The 18,681-nt window shown below is 39.4% G+C and overlaps 1 protein-coding gene across 1 annotated transcript in view; it reads left to right on the top strand.

Moving 5' to 3' along the window:
* Positions 1–18,681, top strand: part of LOC134664055 (leucine-rich repeat neuronal protein 1-like) — a 346,981-nt gene that overhangs the window by 84,737 nt on the left and 243,563 nt on the right. Inside the window, exon 2 of the mRNA XM_063520625.1 lies at positions 6,069–6,112. The gene's annotated coding sequence lies outside the window, so the exon portion shown is untranslated. The remainder of the gene's footprint in view (positions 1–6,068; positions 6,113–18,681) is intronic.

Here is an 18,681-nt window from a genome sequence, read left to right as displayed (position 1 = left end):
TCCAACTCATGTTTTTTAAAAATTATGGTCACTTTAAAAATTCACTAAAAAATCCACACCCTGTAATGGTTCTTTAACTCTTGTTACTACAAATTCCATAATTTATTCTAATTTTTTTATTATTGTGTAATCTTGAATAATTACAGGTGTGGATTTTTTAGTGAATTTTTAAAGTGACCATAATTTTTAAAGAACATGAGTTGGATTTTTTTTTTGTATTTTTATGATAACTGTTATGAGTTGGTCTATCATCCGTTTACGGCTTGACGTCGAATTCTGGGACATCCTGTATATTAGTAATAGTAGTAGTAATCTCTTTATTGTGTAAAGACATATTAAAGATAACATAAAAATTAGTAAGAAGTACAATGGCGAACTTATCCCTTTGAGGGATCTCTTCCAGTTAACCTATAAGTTAAGTAAGTTAGTATAGTCGTAAGGTAGCTAACCATATGCATTTGCAATAGTCATTTGGAAAGCATGGGATTTGGAATGTGGGGTACAGCATAAAATTAAAAATGATGTGATATGATATGTAAAAGTATTTGTGAGGATGACTTCAACAAGTTGAGGGATGTTGACCACAGTAAGGGGTAAAATGGAGGATATGTACTTTACAATCGTATAACGGTATGCGTGTAGTAACTATGGAAATAATTTGGAAGTGATACAGTTGATGGCTCCTCTACACGATGGGCCAGCGCCAGCCACTCCAAGGGACGCAGCCATGCGGTAGGATGAGATAGCAATATCACTTGCTCCCTCTAACGCATAAATGCGTCCTATGGAGTGGCCGGCGCTGGCCCATCGTGTAGAGGAGCCATTAGACGTTTCGTAAGAATTTTGGGGGAGGTAGGCATCTGAGGGTGGTAATCAAATCAGCGGAAGAAACAATTCGGAAGGTTGGGGGATTCTGACTATAGTCTGCTAGGGTTCAAATTAGGGATGTTGCGAATATTCGCATCCGCATCCGCGGAACATCCGCATTATTTTCAAGATCCGCATCTGCATCCACATCCGCATAAAATCGATGCGGAGCATCCGCATGATGCGGATGTCGACCAAGTCGGTAGCAGGAACGTATTAGCGGCGGCGCCGGCGGCGTAAGTGCTAGGTAATTTCGTCATTGTATATAACGAAATCGTGTAGATCCCAAAAAGTCAGCCAAGATACTGTTTATTAAATAAAACGCACCTATATTCCTGCTCAAATGCTAAACGTTTGGTTTTTTTTTTAATAAAAAATGCTAAAAATTTAATATTTGACGTTTATTAAGCACCAAATCTTGACATCCTCATCCGCATCCGCGGATGTGAGGCTTTAAATATCCGCATCCGCGGATGTCAAAAAATCTGCATCCGCAACATCCCTGGTTCAAATAGGGGGACATATTCCGACTTAACAACTGTACGACTCTATGAGTATACATAAACTGTGGAAGCACTTGGAAGTGATACAACTAAGGAGTATACGTTTCGAAAGAATTTGGGGGACTAGTTACATTGAACACAAAAGAAATAGTCGTCGAAATGTGATGTGTTTAAGTATTTGTCAGAACTGCATAATAAAATAAAATAAAAAATAAAAAGCCTTTTAATTCCTTAATTGAGGTACATAATTTTGCATGCATTCATTATTGGTTATTTTATCAACAATTAAATTATCAGTATTATCACTTAGGTATATCATTTGTCAATATGTATAATTAAAATTAAATTAAATATTTATTTATTATCATCTAAATTATTTAAGGACCCCTCTTAGGGTGAAGGCCTCCTCCAGTTGTCTCCACTTGTCTCTATCTTGCGCCTCATGTCTTCATCTGTCTCCGCCTATCCGTCTGATCCCGTCAACCCATCGTTCCGTGGGTTTGCCCGACCTTCGCTGACCTTCAGGGCCTTTCCAGAAGGTGGCTATATTTGTCCACTTGGTCCTGTCCATTCGAGCCACATGGCCAGCCCATTTCCATTTAAGCTTTTGTGCATGTTCTAAAGCATCTATTACCTTTGTGTGGTTTCGTATGGTAGAGTTTCTGACCTTGTCTTTTAATTTTAAACCCGACATACTTCTTTCCATACTTCTTTGGCATACCTGTATTTTATTTCTTGCTTGCAGAACTGCATATGAGGGCGATAATCCAATGAACGAGACAAACGATCCGGAAGAAAGTTGGATGGGTTTGTGTTGGGGGGTCAAATCGAACATATATTATAAAGTTATCAATAAAACCGGCTAGACAATTTGAAGGAATGCCAATTTTCGGCGACCGATCAGTAACACTAGCCAGTTAGTGAATTTTTTTTTTAATATGTAATAGACAGCAAACGAGCAGACGAGCCGCCTGATGGGAAGCGGTCATCGTCGCCCATGGACATAAGCAACACCACAGGAGCCACTTAAGCGTTGCCGACCCTTGATATTGACCCTTGAATTAATAGGCATATCGTGAAACGTGAAAATCTTTGTCTCAGTTTCTGACGGAGACCGGCTAGGCTCACTCACTCAAACGTAAAATACCTCAACTTTAGTTTGTAGTAAACTTCTTACTCACGTTATCCCGGCATTTTGCCACGGCTCATGGGAGTCTGGAGTCCGCTTGGCAACTAATCCCAAGAATTGACGTAGGCACTAGTTTTTCCGAAAGCGACTGCCACCTAACCTTCCAACCCAGAGGGTAAGGTCTTATTGGGATTAGTCCGGTTCCCCCACGATGTTTTCCTTCACCGAAAAGCAACTAGTAAATATCAAATGATATCTACTAGAGGAGAATCAATAAATGATATCCGGATTGAATGTCGCATGCTCTTACCGCTAGGCCACCAGTTTGTAGTAAATACTGAACACAGCAAAAACGTTCTCCGCCAATATTTGAGGCACACTAATCAGCTGTCCAACTTGCAAGTGGACACAGGACTAATGCCGCGGTCGCGCGACAAATAGTCCGCCGGATCAGACACCCTGATTAGCTTCGCTTTGTTTTGCCCTGGTACATACAGCAACAGCTCCTAACTGTCTACCGGTAGACTTTATTACAATAGGCATAAGGTCCACCGATGTACAGTTAACAGTGTCGGCGATGGTACATTTGCTAACAACGTATCAAAGGTCGAAAGTTACTTTGTCTTTTGGTTTACAATTGCGTGTGGATTTTGTTCATGATTGTAACAAGCGTATGTGAGGTTACTGGACGTCAGGAATTTTGGCAGATTGTGAGCACTCCGGCTGGAATCCGAAAATGTCAGGAGGTTTTAACGAGTGGTTGAAAAGGCTTAGGCTCATAAGTTTTTTTTTTTTCATACTTGTAACTAAAATGGCGGTCTACATTGGAATTCAGATTACATCAATTCAATGAGATTCCTTAAATTTTACCGCCTTTTCGTGGGGTGTGCGGCGCTAGAATCACATAATATAAAGTCAGGAATTTTGGCAGAACTCTCTAGAAGCCTTATCGTATTGTTTACTATGTCGCATGCAGAACTATACATATTCAAATTCAAAGTGTCCGTTTTCATTGCTTTTGAGTACCTACAGTTTCGAGCATAACTAGATATTCTCTACCAGCGGTTTCTAAGACCCAGTGTACCGATTTTTCCCCTGCACCGGGCAAGAGACTAATGTCGCGGTACCGGGACGAATAGCCCGCAGGATCCGCTTTGATTAAGCTCTGCTTTGGTATGCACCCCTGGTATCTCGATTTTAGGTATAATACCAACCTAAATTGACTTCTGTCACGGGAAGCCACTTAATTTTCTAATTTATGTCATTTTGCTCTCTGCGAAACGAGTAGGTAGTAATTAATACGTTTGGCATCTATAATATTTACAGAGCAGATTTTTAGAGAGCAGTGGTGGCCGAGTGGATATGACGTCTGACTTTCAATCCGGAGGTCGCGGGTTCAAATCCTGGCTCGTACCAATGAGTTTTTCGGAACTTATGTACGAAATATCATTTGATATTTACCACTAGCTTTTCGGTGAAGGAAAACATCGTGAGGAAACCTGCATACATCTGCGAAGAAACTCAAAGGTGTATGTGAAGTCCCCAATCCGCAGTGGGCTAGCGTGGGGACTATAGCCCAAGCCCTCTCGCGCATGAGAGGAGGCCTGTGCTCAGCAGTGGGACGTATATAGGCTGAAATGATGAATGATGATGATGAATATTTACAGATTGGTCCTCTTTGTGGATGTATTTTTATTTGTACATGGGTTTCTTTGACCTGGTGCCCAAAACCCTGGTATTTAATATTTACTCTAAAAGCTATTTTAACTTACTTCTTACGTTAATTTGTATAAAGCTACTTTATTGTCCTTAGCGCAGCAAAACTTTTTGTTATTTATATCCTGCTACTCAAAAATTGTCTGGAAGAGATCGCGTACAGCGATAAGATTGCCTGTTTTGACCTGTAACTTTGGTGTTATTAATAAATATTTGTATTTGTATTTGTTGAAACCTTTGTCTAAGACACATTGTAAATGTCTTTTGTGACGCAATAAAGAATACTTACTTGTTGCCACAATGAGGCAATACTTTTACTTTGCGACAACATTAATTTTCTCTTTCTCAAACCAATCCATCTCCATCTGTCTTTCACCCAAATGGCAATCGGCCCGATTCGAACTTTAAGATACGTCAATTAATAGATCTAGAAACGACATGGATTCGATATTTCAGTGTCAAATGTGACGTATCTTCAAACAAAAACGTCACTTTTGACACTAGTTGACACATCTAATCCATATCGTTTCTATTCTAGATCTATTAACTGACGTATCTAAGTTCGACAGTTCGGGACAGACGGCGCGATTCGGGAAATGAATTAGACATTCACCAGATATGAAATAGTAACGATATGTGACGTTCCATGGCAAAAGGTACCTTATGACCGCAATAATATTGGAGCGGCTTTAATAATACCGTTTAAGCGCCGACCGTCATAGGGTACCTTTTTTCTTGGAACGTCACAAATCGTTACTATTTCATATCTAGTGAATCTCTAATCCATTACCCGAATCGCGCCGAGAATCGTCCGTCTATAAATGCCATAGAGTTGAGCAGTCAATTAGAAGCGTCCATAATTTGGATGTGACAACGCAACGACAGCGGGTCTCAGGGGTCCGAGCGTCGGTTCTAGGCCTTCGGACGTCTATTTTAGACCTCGCCATCGCTATTCGGATTCGATGGCTATTATAGTGTCAGTTGGAAGTTCCCTGTGTCATTCGGATCTGTGGTAGGTCTCTTGTCCTTGTCTAATGTTAGGTCTACATATTGCAATCAGACATTTTTAGTGTTCCGTGCAAAAGTTTCTTCACGGAACACTTAAGGGGCCCACTGATTAACAGTCCGCCGGACGGTATCGGCCTGTCAGTTAGAACAAAATTTTGACAGTTCCGAACAACTGACAGGCCGATACCGTCCGGCGGACTGTTAATCAGTGGGCCCCTTTATGGGATCACTTCGGCAGGCGTGTCTCACTCCGCGATTTCGTCGCTTTGCTACAGGTAGCTAAAAGTACATCCGTTCGACCCCAATTTTGGGGTTTGCCATAATCCGCGCGTGGCGCTGTCGCCACCTAGCGGCCATATCTGTCCTGATCGTAACAGACGCGTTTTGTTAGAGAGTGAGTCTTCTGTACCTACCAAGTACTATTATTTATTCTGTGACTTCGGTCTTGCAAATCAGTTAAATGCGTTTTTCTCAGAGAGCGTTTAACGTAGATATTTATCATGAATTGTAAATCAATTACATTGTAATTACATTTCCGATTATTCGTTGATTAACAGACAGCAAAGTGTAAATTGTAAATGAGAATAATATTCATGATTGTTTACGTCTGTCTGTCACCAGGCTGTATCTCATGAACCATGACAGTTGAAATTTTCACTGATGATATATTTCTGTTGCCGCTATAACAACAAATAACTAAAAACAGAATAAAATGAATATTAAAGTATTTTTTGCCCCTTTTGTAATGGTACGGAACCCTTCGTGCGCGAGTCCGACTCGCACTTGATCATTTTTAACTTGTTTCTCATCACAACATTCTAATGAAATTATTCTTTTTTTTATAGATCCAGAGGATGACAGTTACATCTTCATACAAACAGCTTTCCTGGTAAGCTTTTAAAGTTATTTTAAGAAAAATTCTTACACGTACATATTTTGAATAAACAAAATCATTTACTTTAATCCCAACGCCTAATTCATTTGACACACGAAAATAAACGTTATTTCAAATAACATAAAGTCCAACTCCAACACTCCGTACAACGGGGGGTTTATCGCAAACCGTTCGGAAAATCGCCAGAGTCGAACGTCTTCCATTAGCCGTATTAAGCGATCGGTATCGGGTTAGCCTCCGCTTCGCTTTTTATTTTGGACTTCGCATTGCAAAATGCACTGATTTTGAAAGAGTAGCTTGGGTAGCACGAAAATGTTGTTTTCTATACTGTTGTTGGTGCATCTAAAACCTTTATTACTGTGGGTATTTTGTGTTCTTTGAACAATTTATCTTGTTAAGCTTGTTCAAGCCTCCTTAGATATTTTGTCTTATACAAAATAAAATTGACTTTAATTGACCTTTAACGAATAAAAAGATATACAACATACGAGTATATTTTGTCTGCGTATTGAAAACATTTAATTAAAAAAAGTTATATGGGTAATTGGGTATTCGCAATAACCGCTAAAATACCTAATATAAATTGCATTAAAAATAATATTCAATTTCATTCTCATGTTGCTGCAGGGATTTTTAAAATAGTAATGTAATAAAAACAAATGAAAGTGGCGCAGATGCTGAACAAAATTGTATTTGCGATGATTAAAAGACATTCCAAATTCGTATTATACGGCGTTTTAAATTTGAAAATAACGGAATGTGAAAGGCAAAGCTATAATAAGTAAATGCGGGTTTTTGAATTTTAATAAATTCCAGATTTTTAACACAAGATAAGTGAGTCTTATTTAAGGAATAACAATATCATAAAAAGTCAAATAACTTATGAACTGAATACGTCTATGAATAAAACTAAATTAAATCTAAGAACCCTAAATTCTAAGACCCCACACTATTGTAACAAAGCAAAAAAAAAAACATGTACCCTAAAAAATATTTTTTATAGTTTTTATTCCACCATTCTGTCGCACTGCATGATTTATATAACCATGCCAAATTTCAGCTTTCTAACACTAACGATCACGGAGCAAAGCTTCGGACAGACAGACAGACATGGCGAAACTATAAGGGTTTCTAGGTGACAACGAAACTCAAAAAAAAAGATCGTCGTTAAATCAGGCAACGCTCAAAAAAAGTTGTAGAGGGAAATGCTAATAGGAACACAATTTTTGACTACATGCATTTATTGTGCCCCAGCTTAACCTCTAGCCGCCATACCATACGTCAAACCTTGACAAGCAAAATTAAATTTTATTTGCTCAAACACAAAGTTCAAATTAGAATGGAACAGGACACCTTTTTATAGGTCTCTGGGCGGCTAGAGGTTAATATCGACTTACGGTAGCCACGAGAGGGGCCTCATTCGTTTAACGATGGCAAAACTCAATATTTTCTGGTCGAGATATCAAAAACAAAGGCACGTGCCGACGGGAAACGTTTTGGAAGACGATATTAAGAGATTTGGGGTGGCCTTTTTATAACCTGTTGTGGTAAATTTATTGTCTGAGATTTGAGCCGTTCTATTAATATAGCAATGGAATCTACCTACATAAGCAAAATGTTTACTGTACTATGTTTTTTTTAATAAAAATATCTCCTTTCTCAAAGTCAGTTAAAATATGGCCTAGGTAGGTATGTCAATCGCGTCTCAAAAAACTAATCGGCTGACTCATCTTTTACCAAAATCAGCTCATTTTAATTTTTAACAAGCAGAAACGTCTGCGAACGATGCTATTAAGCTTAGAATAAATTTAAAAGTGGAAAAATTACTGTCTTGGGTGAGACTTGAACTCACGGCCTCTGGATCTTCTAGCGCTCTGCCATCTGAGCCACCAAGACCTCATCTCTAGCCAGCAAACAGTAATTTTTCCACTTTTAAATTTATTCTAAGCTTAAAATCAGCTCAGTTTTGACGTTACAGTACAACATACATTATCTTTAATATATATGACTGACTGCTATTACTTCTAAAATCATTACCATTTTAGTAGTCGCGTAATAATATGCAAAATATTCGACAAAACTTATAAGAAAAGGAATACACAGGTACAGACGTAAATAGATGCAATACAGTTTACAAATAAGAATATTATATTTTAAGCAGACAGTTCCAATAAGTTTTATCAGAAAACCTTTTTCAATTGGAAAATACGTATGCATCAATTGTTAACTCTCAAATTTAATAACGACCACGTTTCTTCATTTAAGTGCCCATTTTCTATACTTATTTCTACGAAATATAATATTTTTTGTGCTTATTTCAGCCATGTCTAATTTTTTCAAATATTGTGTCTCAAATACTCTATATTTTACAACGAATTTTTACTTATCTGCCTTTAAATGCTACCTACGTTTCTAGTCTCACTAAAGTGAAATTGTATGTTCGTCAATCGTAATATTTATTAAATTCTGATACATTTCATCCACTATTATGAGCAATAAATAAATGTTCATCTTACTGCAACATTTTTAGTCGATTTAATAAATTGAAATTTGAAATTTATGCAAACACTTGAGACATTATTGTATTAATGTCTGCGCTAACCTGATAAAGACAATGAAAATGAATAAAACAAAAATAAGTTAACACTCTTTAGAGTGCATTCTTAATAATTTTAACAAAGCTTTGCATTTGGGTATCAAAGCCAAAGGATAATATTTTGAAGACAATACATTTTCTTTCAGTTATTTGATATTAATTTTAATTTTTATTGACATTTTATATAAGGCGTCAAAGGGTTACTTTTACTTTTCTTGGTTTACTTTTCTTACTTACTTACACGTAAGTAAAAAAAGTAAACCATTTTTTTAAAGTGTATTTTGGCTGTATTTTTCTGTATGACCGTTAGATTTCCCAATCTGGTGACGGAACCCGCATCGCTCGGGCCCTGACGGAAGCGACGATTGCGGGAACTGACGAGATGACCGATATGGGTTGATTCAGGCTTAAAAATTGAGGGCCACAAGTTATACGCTGTAGCGGAGCCGGTGTTTCGGCGTTGTGAACTGAGGGTCTACCGCGAACCACGTTCGACGTGTTGCCTCGATGTCACGTACGAATTTACAAGTGCGACAGAGAGGCAACACGTCGAACGCGGTTCACGGTAGGCCCTCTGAAACGTATGAAACGCTAATCACTTTTACAATGCAAGATACAAGTTAAACTTAAACAAACTCAGACAAGAATAATTTCAAAACGAACATAATACGTAATACTAACAGAAACGATGTATCATAATATCAAACTTAAAATCATGGAAATACGCAAGATGTGCAAGTTGTGGAATTTTTCCAAAAAGTAGAAAAATTTCTCGGATATTTCAGGAAAATTTCACAAGAAAAAAGAAAACTTTTATTTTGGAAATGGGAAATTATGAATCCCATGCAACGTAAATCTGAGAAGTTTCCGGTAATTCTCCACATTGTTATAAAAATAACTCCAACAAAATATGTGAATAATAAATAATATTCAATTCGCTCTCTCCTTTAGTCTTGCACCTAGCTCCATCGTCCCCACTCTCCCCGGCCGTTTAGCCCTCAAACAGAACGCTAAAAGGCTATTTATTCATCGCAGACTTTTGACAGCCTTTGTTTAGACACTGTTCAATTAACTGTGTTGTTCAACTTTTAGAAAATACTAACTTCTGTCCGCGACTCCGCTCGCGTGGAATGATGATGATCAGACATAGGAATCCGCGGGGCAAATTGTGAATGAAGACTTTACGTTTCTGCACGTATGGTACTAATTACAACAAAAATTTTAGATTTAGATATTAATAATTTGTTTTTGATTGCCTAATGGTTACTACTGAATTTCATCGAAATCCGTATCGCGTAAATTATTAGCATTGGTTTAAGCGTGAAGAGGTAAGAGACAGACAGACAGACGGCCCGATTCGAACTTCAAGATACGTTAATTAATAGATCTAGAAACGATATGGATTCGATAAGTCAGTGTCAAATGTGACGTTACTTCAAACAAAAACGTCACTTTTGACACTGACACATCTAATACATATTTTATTAGTGACTTTTGTATTGCTTAAAGACAATGGGTCCCATACAGACATTTGATCCTCAAAACAAACCTGATCGATTGATAGCATTCATAAAAAAACCGGGCAAGTGCGAGTCGGACTCGCGCACGAAGGGTTCCGTACCATAACGCAAAAAAAAATAAAAAAAAATAAACAAACGGTCACCCATCCAAGTACTGACCACTCCCGACGTTGCTTAACTTTGGTCAAAAATCACGTTTGTTGTATGGGAGCCTCATTTAAATCTTTATTTTATTCTGTTTTTAGTATTTGTTGTTATAGCTGCAACAGAAATACATCATCTGTGAAAATTTCAACTGTCTAGCTATCACGGTTCGTGAGATACAGCCTGGTGACAGACGGACGGACGGACGGACGGACGGACGGACGGACAGCGAAGTCTTAGTAATAGGGTCCCGTTTTACCCTTTGGGTACGGAACCCTAAAAATGTCAAATACCCTATTGTACGGTATTAAGGGCGTATAAGAATACGAGTACTTGTTGTTATCTACATACCATTTTTTTCCTACGTCCAACATACTCCACCTTACCCTATACTTCAATTCCCGTGGGACGTGCGAATTCCCCACGAGCGGTTATTAAAGATTACCGATAACTAGTCTATGGTTTATGGAAGCAGGAAGCGGTATACTTGCTTACCTCGTTAAGGAGATGAGATGACTGGATGCCATAGATGTCCGCCTGTAGATTCTGCATATTGTCGGCTAAACTCGCAAACGTGTTAAGTCTGTGTAAGCTATTTTTACACCGAATAAAACAAAGTGAGGGGTGTTATATTACTATACTTTATAAAACAGCCTGTGCTAGAGCCGAGGCCCTTAAGCAGTCTGCATACCAGGCTTGGGTATTAGCACGCGATACCAAAGCTGGAGCACAGAGGGTTCGCGCGAGGAAAAAAGCCTTTAACTCAGCTGCCAAGTCCTGCAAACGGGTGCTTCAAAAGGCTCGATTCGACCACGTCAGTCGAATAGGGGCCAAACTCGCCTCCTACCCTCCTGGTAGCAAGCGGTTCTGGTCCCTGTCGAAAGCGGTCGAATCCAACTTCTGCCGACCCACATTGCCACCTCTGCAGAAACCTGATGGGACACTGGCCCACTCCGCGACAGAGAAAGCTAACTTGTTTGCTTCTCTGTTTGCGAGCAATTCACGTCTAGATGCAGGCTCAAAACTTCCACCTACGCTACCTCAATGCAGTTCCTCTATGCAGAGAATTGCTATACATCAAAAAGAGGTACGCCGAGCTCTGCAGAATCTTGACGTGAATAAGGCCAATGGACCAGACGGTATACCTGCACGTGTACTAAAGCAGTGTGCGCCTGAGTTGTCTCCTGTACTGACACGCCTGTACCGCCTCTCTCTCCAAACAAGAACGGTGCCGAAATCCTGGAAGCTTGCAAACGTGCAGCCAGTACCCAAGAAGGGTAGTCGTGCTGATCCCTGCAATTACCGACCAATCGCCATTACCTCCATGCTCTGTAAAGTCATGGAAAGGGTACTTAACGGCAAGCTGCTGGCATACCTCGAAGCAAATGATCTGCTCAGTGACCGTCAGTATGGCTTTCGCCGAGATCGGTCTACTGGGGATCTTTTAGCGTATGTCACGCACTGCTGCGGCGAGGCCATCGAGAGGAACGGTGAAGCGCTTGCTGTTTCACTGGACATCTCGAAGGCCTTTGACAGGGTTTGGCACGCAAGTCTCCTTAGCAAGCTTCCTGCATACGGCATCCCTGCTGACTTTTGTAGCTGGCTATCTGATTTCTTGAGTGAACGGTCGATCAGAGTAGTTATTGATGGCTGCTCTTCGGACCTCATGGCCATTGACGCTGGTGTTCCTCAGGGGTCTGTTCTCTCCGCAACCCTTTTCCTGCTCCACATTAACGACATGCTGCAACCCAGCATTGTAGGTTATGCAGATGACAGTACGGTTGTTGAAAGATATTTGGCTAGTGCAGGGGACAGCAGGGAGGATATACGTTCACAGAGAGAGGCCATGGTTGAGCGAATGAACTTGACCCTTAGTCTCGTTTCCCAGTGGGGTGATGACAATCTGGTCACGTTCAATGCCTCCAAAACGCAGACGTGTCTATTTTCCGCAAAACGGAGTCCATTCGACCTGACTCCTTCTTTCCGGGGTGCATCTGTACCTATTGCCGACAGTCTGGAACTCCTCGGCATGGAGCTGAGTTCAGTCCTCAGCATCGGCAGCTTCATTGAGTCTAAAGCTCAAACTGCGGCCAGAAAGCTGGGCGTCCTAAATAAGGTGAAGCGATACTTCACACCTGGACAGCTTCTAACACTTTACAAAGCTCAAGTCCGGTCGTGTATGGAGTATTGCAGCCACCTGTGGGATGGCTCAGCTAAATACCAACTCGCCGCTTTGGACTCAGTGGAGCGCAGAGCCAGGAGGATGATTGGCGACAAGAAGCTAACGGCTAAGCTTCAGTCTTTGGCCCATCGGCGGAAAGTCGCCAGCCTGTCGGTATTCTACAGGCTGCACTTCGGGGAGTGTGCCCAAGAGCTACACGAGCTTATACCACCGTCCCCATTCTACCATCGGACTTTTAGACGCACGGCCGGTTTCCATCCTTACATGGTAAATATTCCACCAATTCGCACGAAGCGCTTTGCTTCTACTTTCCTTATGCGAACTGCCAAGGAATGGAATTCCCTGCCGGCGTCTATATTTCCGTGTTCTTATAACCCGGCAACCTTCAAATCAAGAGTGAACAGGCACCTTCTGGGCGAGCTCGCTCCATCGTAGGCCACGTCTACGCCTCGGCTAGTCTGTGGCCATGAGTAAGCCCATTCATAATAATAAAAAAAAAAAAAAAAAAAAAAGTCCCCCGCCGCGTCTGTTGTGGGTGTGTATATTCGCGATAAAGTCAAAAACCACTAAACGGATTTTCATGCGTTTTTCATCTATTAATAGAGTTATTGAAGAAGGTTTAAGTATATAATGTATGTATGTATAAACTCTTTATTGTACAAAACACAAATTTATGGCACAGGATAGGCAGTACAAAGGCGAACTTATCCCTTTAAGGGATTTCTTCCAGTTAACCTTTGAGTAGATGAGAATTGAAGAAGAACGGTAGACAAATATAGCACTGAGTACAATAGACTAATAATAATTAATTATAATTTGTTCATGTTTTGTGTTACCCGTTCGAAGCCGGGGCAGGTTGCTAGTTCTACATAAATGTAATTTCGGCAGTAAAAATCCCTGACGACCTTGAGTTACCAATTTTGGATATACGTAAACGCGCACTTGACACAAGAATCTTGAGAAAAGATACATAAGCACTAATTAATAGGTACCTAATCATTCTTGTACCGTTACCTCAAGTCTTTGCCACGGCCTGAAAATTATGAGAGTATTTGCCATTCGGGGCTTACAAGGCTTAATCCGGCTTTCTTGCACAGATTTTGTTCACTTGGTTCACTGGTGCTTGCAAATAATTTTATTGGCTCCATCTAGCGTGCAAGTAATCTGGATGTATAGACAGATATGTATGTTGTAACGTATCATATAAAGAAGACATTAAGTTCCCACGCCGTGAGATCATTTTATAAAACATCCGATAAATAAAGCAATATTATGACACCGTTAAAATGCCTTAATGTAATCTTACCGTTTTAAAACCTCCATCAATCTTGTTCATATACAGATTTGTGTCAGATTTTGAATACGAGTATGAAATTGAAAATACATCAATACTTTTTTATAAATAAATAAATAATAAATAAATATTATAGAACATTCTTACACAGATTGACTAAGTCCCACAGTAAGCTCAAGAAGGCTTGTGTTGTGGGTACTCAGACAACGATATATATAATAGACAAATACTTAAATACATAGAAAACACCCATGACTCAGGAACAAATATCTGTATCATCATACAAATAAATGCCCTTACTGGGATTCGAACCCAGGACCATCGGCTTCGCAGGCAGGGTCACTACCCACTAGGCCAGATCGTCGTCAAAACTTATATTGCATGCAACTGTCTGTATGTTACCTCTTCACGCTTAAGCCGCTGAACCGATTTAGATGGAGATAGTTTGAGGCCCGGGGAAGGACATAGGGCCCGATTCGGATTTTAAAATAGATATCTATTAGATGTCTTTTAGACATCATCAAGATACGATAACGATATGTTTAAGATCTAACCTGTCAAATTTGACATTTGCGCGATTCTGGAGATACTCTTGAACGATTTCCTCAGGATATGACTTAGAGATCCAATTCACATCTAATAGATATCTTACGCTATCTAACGTAAATGTTACTTTGGTTGCCCGAATTACGCTGCAAAAGAGAACTAGTTGATATCTAAACTATAACGTATCTATAATGGATCTAGTACGTGTCGTCTCTTGTGAATATCTTGAAGTTCGAATACGGCAGTTGGTATGGAGATAGTTTGAGGCCCGGGGAAGGACATAGTTTTGTATTTATCAATCTAAAATTCATCATCATTCAATGCAGGCAAAGTCGCGGGCAGAAACTAGTAGGTTTCTATATACCTAGGTACTTATAAAATTAAATTATCTTGCGAAAACGAGATCCAATTTGTAAAATAATTCGACATTTGTTCGCAAATAAAAACCTAAGCAGATCTATTTTATACACGTATATTTTACATCGAATTGCCAATCGAATAGAAAAAGGGTCACCATTAGAGCACTAAAACCTTATTCAGACGTTTGAAAGGGTCACCTCGCCCATCTAAAGCGACATACGCCTATCTAAAACAATTTAATCGGCCCAATTCGAACTTTAAGATACGTCAAATATTACGACTAGATACGATATGGATTAGATATATATTAGTGTGAAAAGTGACTGTTTTGTTTGAAGAAACGTCACTTTTGACAATGATATATCTAATCCATATCATTATCTAGTCGTAATAAGTATTTGACGTATCTTAAAGTTCGTAGCGGGCCGAATGTCATTGAATTAGAGAGGGCGAAAATAAGGACAACTAAATTTCGTCTTTCGATCCGCCGCAAACAAAAGACTGCGGGCAGTCGTTCTCAATTTAAAAACTTTACTTTTTAAATGCAACACAGCACAGAACGTACCTACAATCCAGGTATTTCAGCTTACAGATCCAGCGATCGCCAAAAACCGAAAATGGAATGCCAGGCCCGATAGAGATAGTTTCTAGTTGAAATTCGAGCTCAAACGGCTGGCTACTAGACGGAACTATGCGGGGAGTTTTAGAATAAATTGAGCGAATTGAGTATCAGCTATGACGTGAAGTTAACTAATGTAGCCATTGTGCAGTTTGTACGTCGAGTTTAATACATTTACTTTAGAAGAACTTGTAACTAAAGCTAACTTGAACTTGGTTTCTTACTTTTATCTTATAGCCTAGCTTTCAGAAGTTACCTAATAGACGAATACGTACCGACATGAAGCATGTGGCTCAAATCGGGTACCTAGGACCTAGGTACCTATCTGCTGCATGAAATTATGGTATTTTTGTTTTAAAATATAATATATATCTTACTTTATACCTACTCGATTATGCCCTACATAGATACTGCCGCATTCGAACTTTAAGATACCTACGTCAATTAATAGATCTCGAAACGACATGGATTAAATGTGTCAGTGGCAAAAGTGGTGTTTTTGTTTGAAGAAACGTCACATTTGACACTGACATATCCAATCCATATCTTTTCTAGATCTATTAACTGACGTATACAGGGTGATTCAGGAGACGTGAGCAGGACTAACACTGCGCATTTCGTAAATTATAAGCAACTGTTTCGTATCAATATTAGTGAGGATAACGTTAATTTTCTAGTCGTGTTGAAAAAAAAAGTTATTAATTTATTTACGACATGCATGGTCACCCTACAATTAGAATACTAATCTACCGATATTCTGTGTCAAATTGAATGTCATCACGGTCTGGTTACTTTTGAAAACTCGTATCTCACTCAAGTTTGACAGTTTATTTTCTTCGTAATCATAATGCCGTCATTACGGTTAAAGAGGTTTTATGTTTTAATTAGGTCTTGTAGGGCGACCATGATTGTAGAGAATTAAATTGGCTCTCGCCAAAAAGTTAAAAAATATGAAAAAGTGTGGTTGTTTCACTTAAATACGACGGTGATCGATCAATTATTAGTTACTGAGTGTGCAGGATTAGTCCTGCTCACGTCTCATGAATCACCCTGTATTAAGGTTGGAATCGGGCCGATAGTCTTGTTCAAAATATTGCCTAACCTACGAAGTCTAGCAACTTTTTAGCCAGTTTCATACAATTTAGCAACTTTTCGTCTAGCATAACCAGTTGACTAGCAAGTCGCATGAACTAGCGCCGCTACTTACTCGCAAAGCGTCCTAACAAGCCGTGAGCGTGAAAGAACGTTTTTCATAGCCAAGTAGGCGATTGAATACTGGGGTAAGCTGGATTTTAGTAGTTTTCGACGGGTTAAGTAGGGCGTTTAAATGCACCCGTTGAAGTTCTTACTGCCTTGTGATAAGGTATATAATCGCTTGATTTTAGTGTATTTATTTAGTTTATAGAGTTGCGCACAAAGTTGCTACTAACGTTATTTTGAAGTAAGAAGGATACGTGATGGCAAAGTGAGTGTCTTTGGTACTTTGTAATTCCCATACTTAATTAGTTTTATTTCTACTACGCAATTTAAATAAAAAAAATTATTTAAATAATTATAACAGTTCGCATATAAATGTTTTTTTTTCTATTCTTTGCTAGTATGTAATGCGTACTATGCATTGAAAGATACCCATACATTTATTTTATGCTAAATTCTCGAGTGAGTGAATAATTGTATTCATTGTAGACGACAAAAGTCCACCGCTGTTTAACATCAGTGACCTACTTTTTATTAGTGTCCGACCAGAATTTCGGTATCGGTTTCGGTATAAAATCATGTTTCAACCGAAGATCGGTTTCGACCAAAAATCTGCCTTTCGGCCGAGCCGAAACTGTATTTTCGATTGTCTTGTGTACACCGTCGGTTGCGGCAAAAACCGGTTTCGGCAAAACCGGTTTCGGTCAAACACTGCTTTTTAGGGTTCCGTACCCAAAGGGTAAAACGGGACCCTATTACTAAGACTCTGCTGTCCGTCCGTCCGTCCGTCCGTCTGTCTGTCACCAGGCTGTATCTCACGAACCGTGATAGCTAGACAGTTGAAATTTTCACAGATGATGTATTTCTGTTGCCGCTATAACAACAAATAAAATAAAAATTTTAGTGGGGCTCCCATACAACAAACGTGATTTTTGACCGAAGTTAAGCAACGTTGGGCGGGGTCAGTACTTGGATGGGTGACCGTTTTTTTTTGCCTTTTTTGCATTATGGTACGGAACCCTTCGCGCGCGAGTCCGACTGGCACTTGCCCGGTTTTTACAGACTTACTTGTATTACTAAATAGATCGTTCACTCACCCCCGCAATAAACCAAGGGAGACAATGACAATACATGTGCGTTCTAACTACGTACTACACTGATCAAACACAGGTTAACTTTTCCTGCACAAAAGGTTCCCTCGTCCCTCGGGAGTACTCGGTCCAGTCCCCTCGTGTAGATACGCCTTTATTTAAAACGTGGTCCGTTCCTTTAGCGTCGTAGTGTAGATGCGACCTTATTACTCGTACTCTAAAACTATACAGCGTGCAAGGAAGACGCATGTGTTCGTAAATGTAGTGTTGAAAAAGACTAAAGTTATTTCATAAGCTGCATGAAATTTTAAATCTAAACGAATAATAATATTTTTACCAGGTCGTCAAGATACATCTTTAGCCTTCGGTAAGCATTTGAATTTTCGATACACATACTTACCTACTCAACATTACATAAAGTTTACTTTAAAAGAACCCAAACCTACCTAAAAAATTGTAACCCTGAATCCATTTTAAAGAAACTACTCTTGTCATCTTTTAAATTTAAAGCCGTGCCTTATTAAATAAATCTTTTAACACCACACGATAGCGTCCCGTGTCGTACATAAATACTACATGTACGGTTGCCATCACATATATCGGAGCGGCCAAGGCGCTCACAAAAATCTGAACACGCCTCTATTGTCAAGGCGCTGGAGTACGCACGTACTGTTCAGATATTTTTGAGCACCTCGGCCGCTCCGATATATCTGGTGGCGACTGTACTACATCTCGATTGAGTTAAGTCCGAGCAAAAAATCAATCGTACACCATTTATTATCTTATTGCATTATTCAGTGGTTGTAAATATTTCTTCTGCCATGTTCATTCACTTTCAGTTTGTAAAAAGTTAATCGATTCAATTCGATTCCGATAAGCCGGTTCCCATTAATCGACTCGTGTTTCGATGTTATACCGTGTTATATTTGCGAGCGTAATGGCGTATGTGCAGTTACTGCCTTATTCATATTCTCTTCATTCTAGTACATAGGGGCGTAAGTGTCATTGAAATTT

This window comes from Cydia fagiglandana, chromosome 4 (assembly GCF_963556715.1).
Source record: "Cydia fagiglandana chromosome 4, ilCydFagi1.1, whole genome shotgun sequence".
Classification (NCBI taxonomy): Eukaryota; Metazoa; Arthropoda; class Insecta; order Lepidoptera; family Tortricidae; genus Cydia; species Cydia fagiglandana.
This window is presented reverse-complemented; position numbering and strand designations above follow the sequence as displayed.